At 38.9% G+C, this 12,959-nt stretch overlaps 1 long non-coding RNA gene across 1 annotated transcript; it reads right to left on the bottom strand.

Annotated features, from left to right (window-relative positions):
• Window positions 1-1,404: 1,404 nt before the first annotated feature.
• Window positions 1,405-4,866, bottom strand: LOC144980309 (uncharacterized). The gene is made up of 3 exons (XR_013646859.1): window positions 4,639-4,866; window positions 3,412-3,591; window positions 1,405-3,081 (listed from the first exon to the last, which is right to left on the bottom strand). It is a non-coding gene; the product is annotated as an uncharacterized LOC144980309 (long non-coding RNA).
• Between the last annotated feature and the right edge of the window lie 8,093 nt (window positions 4,867-12,959).

Genomic DNA, 12,959 nt, shown 5'->3' with positions numbered 1-12,959 from the left:
GATATTTTTTTCATTGTAAATCATCTCTCTGTTATGTACTGTATTATGTTTTATTTACATATTATATTTGATTTGTTAACATTTGAGTGTATTCCTCTTAGTCGGGACCTGTGCTTGTGTCTGGATGAGACTTTTAGGTGATCTTAAACTAAGTACTTTGATGGTGTGCTCTTGGAATCTACATCTGTTTCCCATTTGAACAAATTCCCCTTTGTCTTACCTTTTCTTGGGTGCTTTAATTGAATTCTCTAACTTTTTACTATCCCATTTCTTCCTTTTTACTGGCGCTGATATGACCTTAATGTGTTGCAAGCGCCGTAAAACCCTCAAAAACAAATAAACACACAAACAGTCCCTACCAGCAGCGCTTTTACTCATTGAGTCATAGAGCTTTTACTCACCGAGTCCCTACCACCAGTGCAATTACTCACCGAGTCCCTTCCACCAGCGCTTTTACTCACTGAGTCATAGAGCTTTTACTCACCGAGTCCCTACCACCAGTGCTATAACTCACCAAGTCCCTACCACCAGCGCTTTTACTCACTGACACTGTCCCTACCACCAGTGCTATTACCGAGTTATAGAGCTTTTACTCACTGAGTCCCTACCACCAGTGCTTTTACTCTTCGAGTCCCTACCACCAGTGCTATTACCGAGTCATAGAGCTTTTACTCACTGAGTCCCTACCACCAGCGCTTCTACTCACTGAGTCATAGAGCTTTTACTCACTGAGTCCCTACGACCAGCGCTTTTACTCACTGAGCCCCTACCACCAGCGCTTTTACTCACCGAGTCCCTACCACCAGCGCTATTACTCAGCGAGTCATAGGGCTTTTACTCATCGAGTCCCAACGACCAGCGCTTTTACTCACTGAGTCCCTACGACCAGCGCTATTACTCACTGAGTCCCTACCACCAGCGCTTTTACTCGTTGAATCCCTATCACCAGCACTTTTACTCGCCGAGTTCCTACGACATGGCTATTACTGAGTCCCTAACACCAGCGCTAATACTATTAGCCACCAAATCCCTACCACCAGGGGGGACAATATAAGCTCAGATTAGACCCCAAAAATTCTTACAGTGATGCAGAAAAAAACAACGAACAGATCTCTTTCAAATTTACACAAAATGTTTCTTACAAGATGGATAGGTTTAGCAATAGTCTTGAAAATAAATTTTTCAGAATTTTTTTTTCGATTTCTTAGTGAAAATTTGGTGTGACATGACAGGAAAAAAAATTGATTTAAAAATTCATAAAACTGCTAAATTTTTGTTTAGCCCAAAACCCAACCATCATGATGCAAAACACATCATAAGAAAAATTCTGACCAAATTTGAAGACAATCTGATGGGAAACAATCCAGATGTGAATGTTAGAAAATCAGAGAATGACGCACAATGAAATTTTGAGAAAATGAAAAATTTGTCTTTAATTTGATAATAAAGCTAATTATGCAGACAAAGGCCAACATTCATCAAGTATAACCAATATGGAACAAGAAAACAGTAATATATTTTATAAATTGATCAAATTCTGAAAAAAATTATAAACGATTCGCTAACCCATACCTCTAAGAAAAAAAATTGCGAAATAATTTAATATCTGCTGTTATTCACCAAAAAATTACTTTAGTGGTCAAATATGCTTTATAGTTCTAAAATTCTTTAATTATATCTCATGAACTAATAATGTAATGTATAATTTGATGCTAAACACCAAAAATAACAATTTAAAAAAAAAATTTTTTTAAGGGGCAACATAAGCTAAAATTAGACGTAAAACCCTAAAATTTCTAACATAGATGCACCAAAAACTAGCATAAAAATTTCTTTCAAATTTAAACACAATGTTTCTTTCATAAATAGCTATATCATGAAAACTCTTGGAATAATTTTTTTAGAATTTTTATTTGATTTCAACTGAAAATTTAGCGCGGAACAAATGAATTTTAAAATTTATAAAATTGCTAAATTTTAATTTACCCCCAAACACTTACATCATGATGTTTTTTTTTTGTTTGTTTGTTGCTTTAGGTCTCTTCCAACACAATTGAGGTTATATGAGAGACCGCTGAAACAAAAAAACAAGCAATCTAACAAAAATAGTACAAATGTCAATCAAAATCATAACCTAAAGATATCATAAGCTAAATTATAAATAACCAAGAACAAACAGGCAGAGGATTTACAGGAAAAAAATATCCCCTGTCAAAAATACAATCACAAACCAAAGAAGCAGGATAGGCTAGTAAAGAGAAGAAGAAACGACATCACTATCGGATCGTACACCCATGCGAACATCATAGGTATATGATTCAAGGGTGATGCTCCCATCCAACCACCCGCACATCATGATGTAAAACACATCATAGAAAAGATTCTGAATAAATTTGAAGATAATTTAAAGGAAAATGATTGAGGTAGGATTGCTAGAAAATCAGACAAATGACATAAAACAGACATTTGAGAAAGCGCAAGCTTTTTCTATAATTTGACATAAAGTTAAAAGGCTGATTTTGCAGACAACTAAAAGAAATGATCCATCAAACTTTCAAAATATGACCGTAATAGGACAAGAAAACGAAAATTTTGTAGATTGATCTAAGTCTAAAAAAAATTATAATCAGTTCACTAACCCATACCCCTTAGATAAAAAAAAATGCTGTAAAATTGATTTTTTTTACGCCCAGAGATAAAATAATTTTGTGGTCAAATATGATGTCATACCTTATGAATTCATCATTATAATCACAAAACCTAATTATTTACTGTATACAATAGGTTATACAGATGATTTCTAGATATATTAAATGATTTTTCAAAATATGATATGGCACGCTATCCTCATTTTTCATTTTTTTATTCTACTTGAGAGACAAGTCGTATAAAATTAGATATCTAGTCAAGTTGAACTGCAAAATCAATTCTATTTTAGACAATAAAACAGTTAAATAGTGCACTAGCTCTGAATAAAAAGCAATTTGCTTTCCCAAACCCTTGAAAATCTTACAGAAAAAGTCAACACTACTTGTTTGCCACCACTTTTTTTGTAGTTCCACAAAGAGGGTTGATCCTGCTCTGGATGGAAAAATTGAAATAAAAAAGAGACACATTTCATTAGCAATTTTTGGAAATGGCATTATTGTCATAAAATGCATTTGTCAAAGACATAGCAATTTTTAAAAAATGATCATTATTCACACCAACACACTTGAAATTTCATTGGTTTTACATCCATAGAACAAAACTCTTGGCAACAAACTATAGTCTGTCGTTAAGTTAATACATTCAGTAGTAATTCAATTCAAATGATGCTTTGCCATTTTCATTTAGAAAAATGAGCATTTATTTTATTGATCACCAATAAAAAATGTAAAGGCGCAATGGAGATTTGAAAACATTACTAACCATTGTCAAAAAGTGCATGCAGACACTCTGGTCTGCTGGCCCAGATGATGGTTTGCTGATTGATGAGTTTTGCCACAGGCAAAGGTTTGCCTCAACACACCTTGCCAGAATAGCCCTTGAGCCAGCATCTTTATGGATTGTCAGGACACCAGTAACGTCAACAGTGTTCTTTCATGTTAGCTGTCGATGAAAACAAAAAATTAAATTAAATTCACTACAGCAAAATAGGCACATACATGCCAATGCTAAAGTTTATAACAGCAACACTTCGCATGTTGAACGGGACATAACGTCTGTTAGGCGATATTACAATTACTTCGGACAGAGACAACGCAGTTAACGGCCAAGTACACATTTTACAACTGAGTCCGGTGAGAGAAAGTGAGCAAAGTGCCTTTTCCAAGGGCTCAACTATGCGCCGAGCGAGGCTCGAGCCCAGGACCTTCCGGTCCAAAAGCGAGTGTCATACCACTACGACATAGCCGTACGTAATTTTTAAAAATATAATAAAAATAATCACACTAATATAATTATCTCACATTGTCATCATCATAGGCATTTCAAAACTACTAATAATACAACCCCTACATATCTCTTTTCTATATAATATATTACTCTCTCTCTCTCTCTCTCTCTCTCTCTCTCTCTCTCTCTCTCTCTCTCTCTCTCTATCTATCTATCTCTCCATGAACATAACATACAAAACCCAATTTTCCGATATAAAAAAACAGCCCCCCCCCCCCCCAAAAAAAAAAAAACAAGTTTTGAAAAAGTATGGACGATGTGTCGGCCATAATAAAGATAATAACAATAACTGAATGAAAAGTATTTTTTTAAAGGACCCTGAGCCTGGAATGTCGTGAGTACTCGAAACCTCTTGATCGTGATAAAATTAGCAACCTTTTGACTGGGGATCAGGGCCTTCTAAAAATAGTATCTTTTGGTCGCCTCGCTGGGGATCGAACATTGAAACACCTGGTTTTAATCGCCTGACATGGAAGGATGATTTAAATTATTTGGGGGGGGGGGGGCGGGGGAAATTAGTATTTTAATTTTTTTAAAGCCCTGTTATTGTTATTTTTCACAAAATAAAGTAATAAAGTTAAGTAATTCGCGGTAGCGACAAATGTGTCGTCAGCTGATGCACAATCAACAAACACACAACCCCAAAGCATGTTTAGTTATAAAAATAAGAAATGAATTAAAATGTGCATTTCGTATGCTTACCTTGTAAACTGAGTATTCTGTGACTTGAAAAGAGTGAAGAATTACCAAAGTCCGTCAAAATCAACTTGTAATAATAGTTATAATGTGATTGTGATGAGATGAAGTGGTCACTTTTTGACTTCCATTCCAGATAATTCATTGTATATTGCAGTTCTATCCGTATAAAATGTTATATTTTTAGTAATTACGCAAATTCTATTTTTAGTAAGAGTACAAATAAGCTCTGGCGTTATTTGCAGTGGTAGTACAAATAAGCGTAGCCAAAAAAACAAAAAAACATTAGCTTTGATACTACGTCTATAATTTTGTCTCAGAAAAATGTAATAAATAGGCATGGGATAAAAGTAACTTGGGTAAACTACGGATATAGTCGGTGTTAGGGTTGAGTGAGTTAATGTGATAACTTAATTAATAACGTTGTGGGTTTAGCTGCATTATAGAATCCAAGGAATTTCGACCTCTTCTATCCCATATTTCTGATTACCAACTGGTTATCTGTCTTTGTCTTGAAATGAGATGACTTGGTTTTGTCCTTGCCCTGGCCAGAGTTCTTGGCTGAGAGGTGATATTTTTCTTTGTAAATCATCTCTCTGTTATGCACTGTATTATATTTTGTTTACATGATTTGTAAACATTTGAGTGTATTCCTCTTAGTGGGGACTAGTGCTTGTGTCAGTTTGAGACCGCCTAAAAGTCTCATCCAAAGTACTCTGATAGTGTGCTCTTGGAATTTACATCTGTGTTCTATTTGAACCAATTCCCCTATGTCTTACCATTTTCTTGGGCGCTTTAATGTAATTCTAGAACTTTTTACTGGCGCTGATATGACCTAAATCTGTTGCAAGCGCCGTAAAACCCTGAAAAACAAACAAACGAACAAACAAACAATTTCGACCTAAGTAGACAAGTGTGATGGGTGAATGACTTATTTTCCTTCTTTCACGTCTCTTCTATTATGCGGCTTTTTGACGAGGTCAAAATAATCCAGATGGGACGTTTTGTCTGTTTATTTTTCTCTAAACGATCACAACATTGTTACTTGATTACTCCATATAATATTGTTTTGTTGTCAGTCAGTTTTAATTTATTTTATATTTTCATCATGTACTTAATAAGGACAACAATAATAATAAATATTTGTTATTAAAAATACTGCATTACTTTGTTATTTTCATTCTATCTTTTTTAATTAAATACTCTGGAGTTTGAGGCGACGCAATGAAAGCATCCAAACCACATGGACGGGGCCCTTTGACTTCTCATAGTGTCGGGGCCCTTTGACTTCTCATAGTGTCGGGGCCCTTTGACTTCTCATAGTGTCGGGGCCCTTTGACTTCTCATAGTGGTGGGGCCCTTTGACTTCTCATAGTGTCGGGGCCCTTTGACCTCTCATAGTGGTGGGGCCCTTTGACTTCTCATAGTGTCGGGGTCCTTTGACTTCCCATAGTGGTGGGGCCCTTTGACTTCCCATAGTGGTGGGGCCCTTTGACTTCTCATAGTGGACAGGGAGGTACCTACTTACTGTATCTTCTAACCCCCTATATTATATCAGTTTTCCAACGTGCTCTCCGTTTTTCTCTTTGAATGAAGAGATTATTTGGTTTTGTCCTGGGCCTGGCCGTAGTTTTTGGCTGGAAGGGAAACAGTTATATTTTTTTCCCTGTAAATCATCTCTCTCTCATGTATTATTATATTTGTTGTTTTGAATTAAATTAAATTTATAATGTAAGCATTTGAGTGTATTCCTCTTAGTAGGGACCTGTGCTCATGTCTGGATGAGACTTATAGGTGATCTCAAACTAAGTACATTGATGGTATGCTCTTTGAATCTACATCTGAACCCTATTTGTTCCCAGTTCCCCTTTGTCTTACCTTTTACTTGGGTGCTTTAATTGTAATTCTAGAACTTTTTACTATCCCATATTCTCCATTTTTACTGGCGCTGATATGACCTAAATGTGTTGCAAGCGCCATAAAATCCTTATAAACAAAAACAAAACTTTTTCTCATGTGCTTGTTTTGTTTTTTGTTTTTAAGGCTTTTAGGGCGCTTGCAACACATTTAGGTCATATCAGCGCCAGAAAAAAAAAGAAAATGGGATAGTAAAAAGTTCTAGAATTACAATTAAAGCACCCAAGAGAGAGTAAGACAAAGGGGAATTGGTTCAAATAGGGAACAGATGTAGATTCCAAGAGCACACCGTCAAAGTACTTAGTTTGAGATCACCTAAAAGTCTCATCCAGACACATGTGCTGTCATTCGTTATTCTATAAATTTTCGACCATCCAATTTCCTTCCTACAACTGGCACTGGCATGACCTACATGTGCCATAAAACTCTCCAAAAGAGAACAAAATACCAAACACAGAACATTTCGGGCTCAAAACCTTTCTTCAACCAACAAAAAAAAAAAAAAACAATGAAAACTAATACATTACAAAAAAAAAAAAAAACAACAAAAAAATACATTACAAACAAGAAGGTTTTTGACAAGGGGAAGTGGTTCAAATAGGAAAGAGATGTAGATTCCAAGAGCACACTATCGGTGTACTTAGTTTGAGATCATCTAAAAGTCTGTTTGTTTTTGTTTTTAAGGGTTTTACGGCGCTTGCAACACATTAAGGTCATATCAGCGCCAGTAAAAAGGAAGAAAATGGGATGGTAAAAAGTTATAGAATTACAATTAAAGCACCCAAGAAAAGGGAAGACAAAGGGGAATTGGTTAAAATAGGAAACAGATGTAGATTCCAAGAGCAAACTATCAAAATACTTAGTTTGAGATCGCCTAAAAGTCTTGTTTTGTTTGTTTTGTTTTTAAGGGTTTTACGGCGCTTCCAACACATTTAGGTTATATCAGCGCCAGTAAAAAGGAAGAAAATGGGATAGTAAAAAGTTCTAGAATTACAATTAAAGCACCCAAGAGAGAGTAAGACAAAGGGGAACTGGGAACAAATAGGTATCAGATGTAGATTCCAAGAGCATACCATCAATGTTCTTAGTTTGAGATCACCTACAAGTCTCATCCGGACACAAGCACAAAATCCAACAAAGAGGAATACACTCAAATGCTTACATTATACATTCAAAATAACAAATATAATAATACACAACAGAGAGATGATTTACAAGGAAAAAGAATGTCATCTCCAAAAACAATAACTATGCATTTGACTGCCAGGGCCAGGACAAAACCAAGTAATCTCATTCCAAGACAAAGACAGAAAGCTGTTGGAAACACAGATATAAGGGGATAGATGACACAGTATGTACCTCCTGCCCAGAGTCGACCCACCGTATGGGAAAGGGAGTTACCTCATGGAGTCAGAACCCACCCATGTATAGGGGGATAGAAGACACAGTATGTACCTCCCTGCCTACTATGGGAGGTCAGGAACCCCACCCAGGTATAGGGGGATAGAAGACACAGTATGTACCTCCCTGCCTACTATGGGAGGTCAGGAACCCCACCCAGGTATAGGGGGATAGAAGACACAGTATGTACCTCCGTGCCTACTATGGGAGGTCAGGAACCCCACCCAGGTATAGGGGGATAGAAGACACAGTATGTACCTCCCTGCCTACTATGGGAGGTCAGGAACCCCACCCAGGTATAGGGGGATAGAAGACACAGTATGTACCTCCCTGCCTACTATGGGAGGTCAGGAACCCCACCCAGGTATAGGGGGATAGAAGACACAGTATGTACCTCCTGCCTACTATGGGAGGTCAGGAACCCCACCCAGGTTATAGGGGGATAGAAGACACAGTATGTACCTCTCTGCCTACTATGGGAGGTCAGGAACCCCACCCAGTATAGGGGGATAGAAGACACAGTATGTACCTCCCTGCCTACTATGGGAGGTCAGGAACCCCACCCAGGTATAGGGGGATAGAAGAACAGTATGTACCTCCTGCCTACTATGGGAGGTCAGGAACCCCACCCAGGTAGCTATAGGGGGATAGAAGACACAGTATGTACCTCCCTGCCTACTATGGGAGGTCAGGAACCCCACCCAGGTATAGGGGGATAGAAGACACAGTATGTACCTCCCTGCCTACTATGGGAGGTCAGGAACCCCACCCAGGTATAGGGGGATAGAAGACACAGTATGTACCTCCCTGCCTACTATGGGAGGTCAGGAACCCCACCCAGGTATAGGGGGATAGAAGACACAGTATGTACCTCCCTGCCTACTATGGGAGGTCAGGAACCCCACCCAGGTATAGGGGGATAGAAGACACAGTATGTACCTCCCTGCCTACTATGGGAGGTCAGGAACCCCACCCAGGTATAGGGGGATAGAAGACACAGTATGTACCTCCCTGCCTACTATGTGAGGTCAGGAACCCCACCCAGGTATAGGGGGATAGAAGACACAGTATGTACCTCCCTGCCCACTGTGGGAGGTCAGGAACCCCACCCATGTATAGGGGGATAGAAGACACAGTATGTACCTCCCTGCCTACTATGGGAGGTCAGGAACCCCACCCAGGTATAGGGGGATAGAAGACACAGTATGTACCTCCTGCCCACTATGGGAGGTCAGGAACCCCACCCAGGTATAGGGGATAGAAGACACAGTATGTACCTCCCTGCCTACTATGGGAGGTCAGGACCCCACCCAGGTATAGGGGGATAGAAGACACAGTATGTACCTCCTGCCTACTATGGGAGGTCAGGAACCCCACCCAGGTATAGGGGGATAGAAGACACAGTATGTATCTCCCTGCCCACTATGGGAGGTCAGGAACCCCACCCAGGTATAGGGGATCTTCTTCTTCTTCGTTCCTCTGATGGACATCTATGGCTGCAGTCCGATATCTGCTATGAAGTCTGTGGTCCGCTTTAGGTCCTCAGCCTACCATAGAGCTTTGTGTTGAGTGTTGTAGGGTGACCCAGTGGTTCGAACGTTGCACGTTGTATAATGGGCAATCCATAAGCACATGTAAAGTGGTTTCATGGTCGGTTCCACATGGCAATAAGGGTTGTTCCAATACCTAGCTTTGTAAACATATGTCCTCTTAGTCTTTTGTGTCCTGTTCGGAGGCGGAATAGAGTGACTTGGCTACTTCGCTGAATGGCATGGATTGGATCCTGCTGTTGTGTTCTAGGTGTGTGTCATTCCTTTCTTTGTCTATTTTTAGCTTTATTATTTTCTTTTGCTGATGGTAAGTGATTGACGACTTCGGTTGTTCCTTCTGGGCTCCTTCTTTGGCCAGTTGATCGGCAATTTCATTTCCATATATACCTACATGACTTGGAATCCACTGCAGCACAATTTTTCCTGTTTTATCAGATAAGCCCTCAAGGGCCTCCACAGTGTGTGCGGCTTCAGAGTCCTGGTAATTTTCAATAGACCGGAGAGCATCATCAGAGTCTGTCAAGTAAACCACATTTTTCCCGTATATTCTGTGATCTCTGGATAGTTCTTTTGTTGCATTGAGGATGGCTTTTTCTTCAGTTTTAGTACTTGTGCACATTGAACCCACTGATACAGATATTTTTGTTTCTGTTTTATCTGTCCAGTGTATGAGTGCACCAGCACCTCCATTCATGAGGGGGCCGGAAACTGAGCCATCTGTATAAACTCTTATCCAGTTGGTCATTGGGTATTTTTTATTGATCATCTTTAGGGTTTGAGCATTGTCATTATTGCTTCGAATGTTTTTCTTGTTGATGGTTATGGATTTTTGTTTCTTTTTCCACGGTGGTGGTTTGAGATTTGGGACATTGATTTGGGCAATATCTTCCTTTGGTGTCACTTTATATTCGCTCTCTAGTTTTTGTCCCAAGGCGATGAAGTTTTCCCTTTTGAGTCGATTCTCTTTCTTTTCCATTGTACTTGGATGCAGTGGTTGGGATTCCATGAATTTTATCTTTGAGAATTGTGTCACTATTTTTAAATTTCGTTGTTCTTTGAGAGGTTTTATTCCTGTGTGGGTTTCCATCTTGTGAATTGGTGTTGTTTTCATTGCTCCAGTGATCACGCGTAGGCATTGGTTTTGGATTTTTTCAACCTTTTGAAATTGAGCCTGTGAGCACGTTCCCCATGCCGATATGGCATAGTCTATTGCAGGTCTTACATATCCAAGATATGTCTTCTTCAGGACGTTTGAGTTTGCTCCCCATTGCGTTCCAGCAAGTTTTCGGAGAAGCTGCATTCTCTTGTACCCTTTCTGTTGACTTTCATCTATTTGATGTTTCCAAGTGAGTCGAGGGTCAAATTTCACTCCTAGATACTTAGGCATAAGGTCTTCTCTCAGAATCTTTCCATCTAAAGTTAATCGCATAGATTGCTTTTTGGTTGATAAGCTGAATGTTGTGTATGTGGTTTTATCAGCATTTACTCTCATACCCCAGTCTTTTGTCCATTTGCTCAAAGCATCAAGAGTCATCTGTATCCTGGCCTTTGCAGTACCAATATTTCTTTCAGTGCATATCAGTGCAAGGTCATCTGCATACATGGCTGCTTTTACTCCTCTGCATTTGGTTTCGCAGATGTCATTGATAAAAACGACAAAGAGGGTTGGTGAGAGAACCCCGCCTTGTGGTACTCCATTTGTCATGTTCGTTAGCTTGCTTTTAGAGTTTTGAGATTGGACTCTTGCTTTTCGATTTGTGAGGTAATCTTTAATCCATGCAAACATGTTGTGTGAAACGTTGGCTTTCTTAAGTTTGAGAAGTAGTCCTTTTGTCCAGACTTTGTCAAATGCCTTTTCCATATCCACCCAAACTGTGACTGTTGTGTTTTTTTTCTTGGTAACCATTTTCGATCAGCTGCGAGATGTATGTTATCTGGTCCTCTGTGCAGCGTAATTGTCTGAAACCAGCCTGTTCATCTGATATCAACTTATTGCTTTCTAAATACCATTGGAGACGGCGATTAACAATTCTCTCCATCAGTTTACCCAAGCAGCTTGTCAAACTTATTGGCCGGTAGCTTTCGGTTTTATTTTTTGGCTTGCCATCCTTCTTAATTGGTATCATGGTTGCCTGTTTCCATTTGAGTGGAAGTTTACCCTGTTTCCAACTTGCATTGAACAGTTGTTTCATTTTCCTCTTTGTGAGGGTTCCTAGGTGTTTCAACATGTCATTAGTAACATCATCTGGACCTGGTGATTTGTTCGTTTTTAGAGATTTCAAGGCAATTTCTACTTCTTCTTTTTTAATCGAACTGAACATGACATCATCTGTGGATTCTTTGGGTGTATCCTTGTGTTTTCTCAATTCTTTGTGGACTTCTCGTTTTCGTTCTTTTCTAATCTGTATACTCCCAACACTTGAGTACTGCTTCATAAAACAGTTTGCTGCTTGTTTTTTGTTGAGAATCCTCCCCTGATCATCTTCTACTGATGGTGCAGCATATGTTTTCTTGTCCACTTAGAGCTTTGGTTAGGTTCCATAATTTTCTTCCGTCTCTGTCGTAGTCAAGTTGTCTGGTTTTTTCATGCCATGCTTCCTGTTTTGCTTTTATTGTTTCTTTCCTGAGAGTTTTTTCAGCCTCTTTGTAAATTTCCATATTCTCATCATTTGGCTCTCTCTCTGCTTTTTTTCTGTGTTCAGTGACTTGGCTGTTGAGACTTCCTAATTTTTCAGTCCATCCTGGACAGTAGTCCTTTCTTGATCCTCTGGGGATTGATTCTTTTGCAGCTTTCATGATTGATTTTGTGAAAGCTTTGGCTGATTTTTCTACATTCCTTGTTTTACAGTTTATCTCTTTTGTATAACTATCAGTCAACTTTGAAAACAGAGTCCAGTCTGCTTTTTTATAATTCCATCTCGGAGGTGGTGCCTTTCTGTCTTTTGCATATTCTTCAGTTATTTCAACCAGAATGGGACGATGATCACTTCCTGCCAGTTGTTCCTTTATCTGTTTACTGACTTTTCCGGCGAGATCTTCAGATATGAGAGTTAGGTCTGGGGTTGATGTTGTCTTCCATGCTCTTGAGAAGTATGTATCTGGGTCATCTTCATTTCTGACAATTTGAAGCTTACTGTCTGTAAGCCAATTTTCAAGGGTTTCACCTTTTCTGTCTAAGTCATTGTATCCCCAGCTTGGGGAGTGGCTATTGAAGTCTCCCACAACAATGAACTGTTCTTCTTCACTTCTTATGTTTTCAATTGGCAGATTCTCTGATGGTGGGCTGTAACAGTTATATATTGTGTATTGCAATTTGTTTTTGGTAATTTTTACAGCCAATATTTCAACAGATTCATCTGTCGTTATTTCATTTGTCGCTATGTCATTTCTGACGAAGATGATTACTCCACCTTTGTTCCGTTCTTTTCTGTCTTTCCTAAAATGTTGATATCCCCTTAT

Source organism: Berghia stephanieae, chromosome 9, assembly GCF_034508935.2.
Source record: "Berghia stephanieae isolate SIO BIC M18660-M18661 chromosome 9, UCSD_Bste_1.3, whole genome shotgun sequence".
In the NCBI taxonomy this organism is placed as follows: Eukaryota; Metazoa; Mollusca; class Gastropoda; order Nudibranchia; family Aeolidiidae; genus Berghia; species Berghia stephanieae.
Note: the sequence above shows the minus strand (reverse complement) of the source record. Positions and strands in the feature narration are given on the sequence as shown.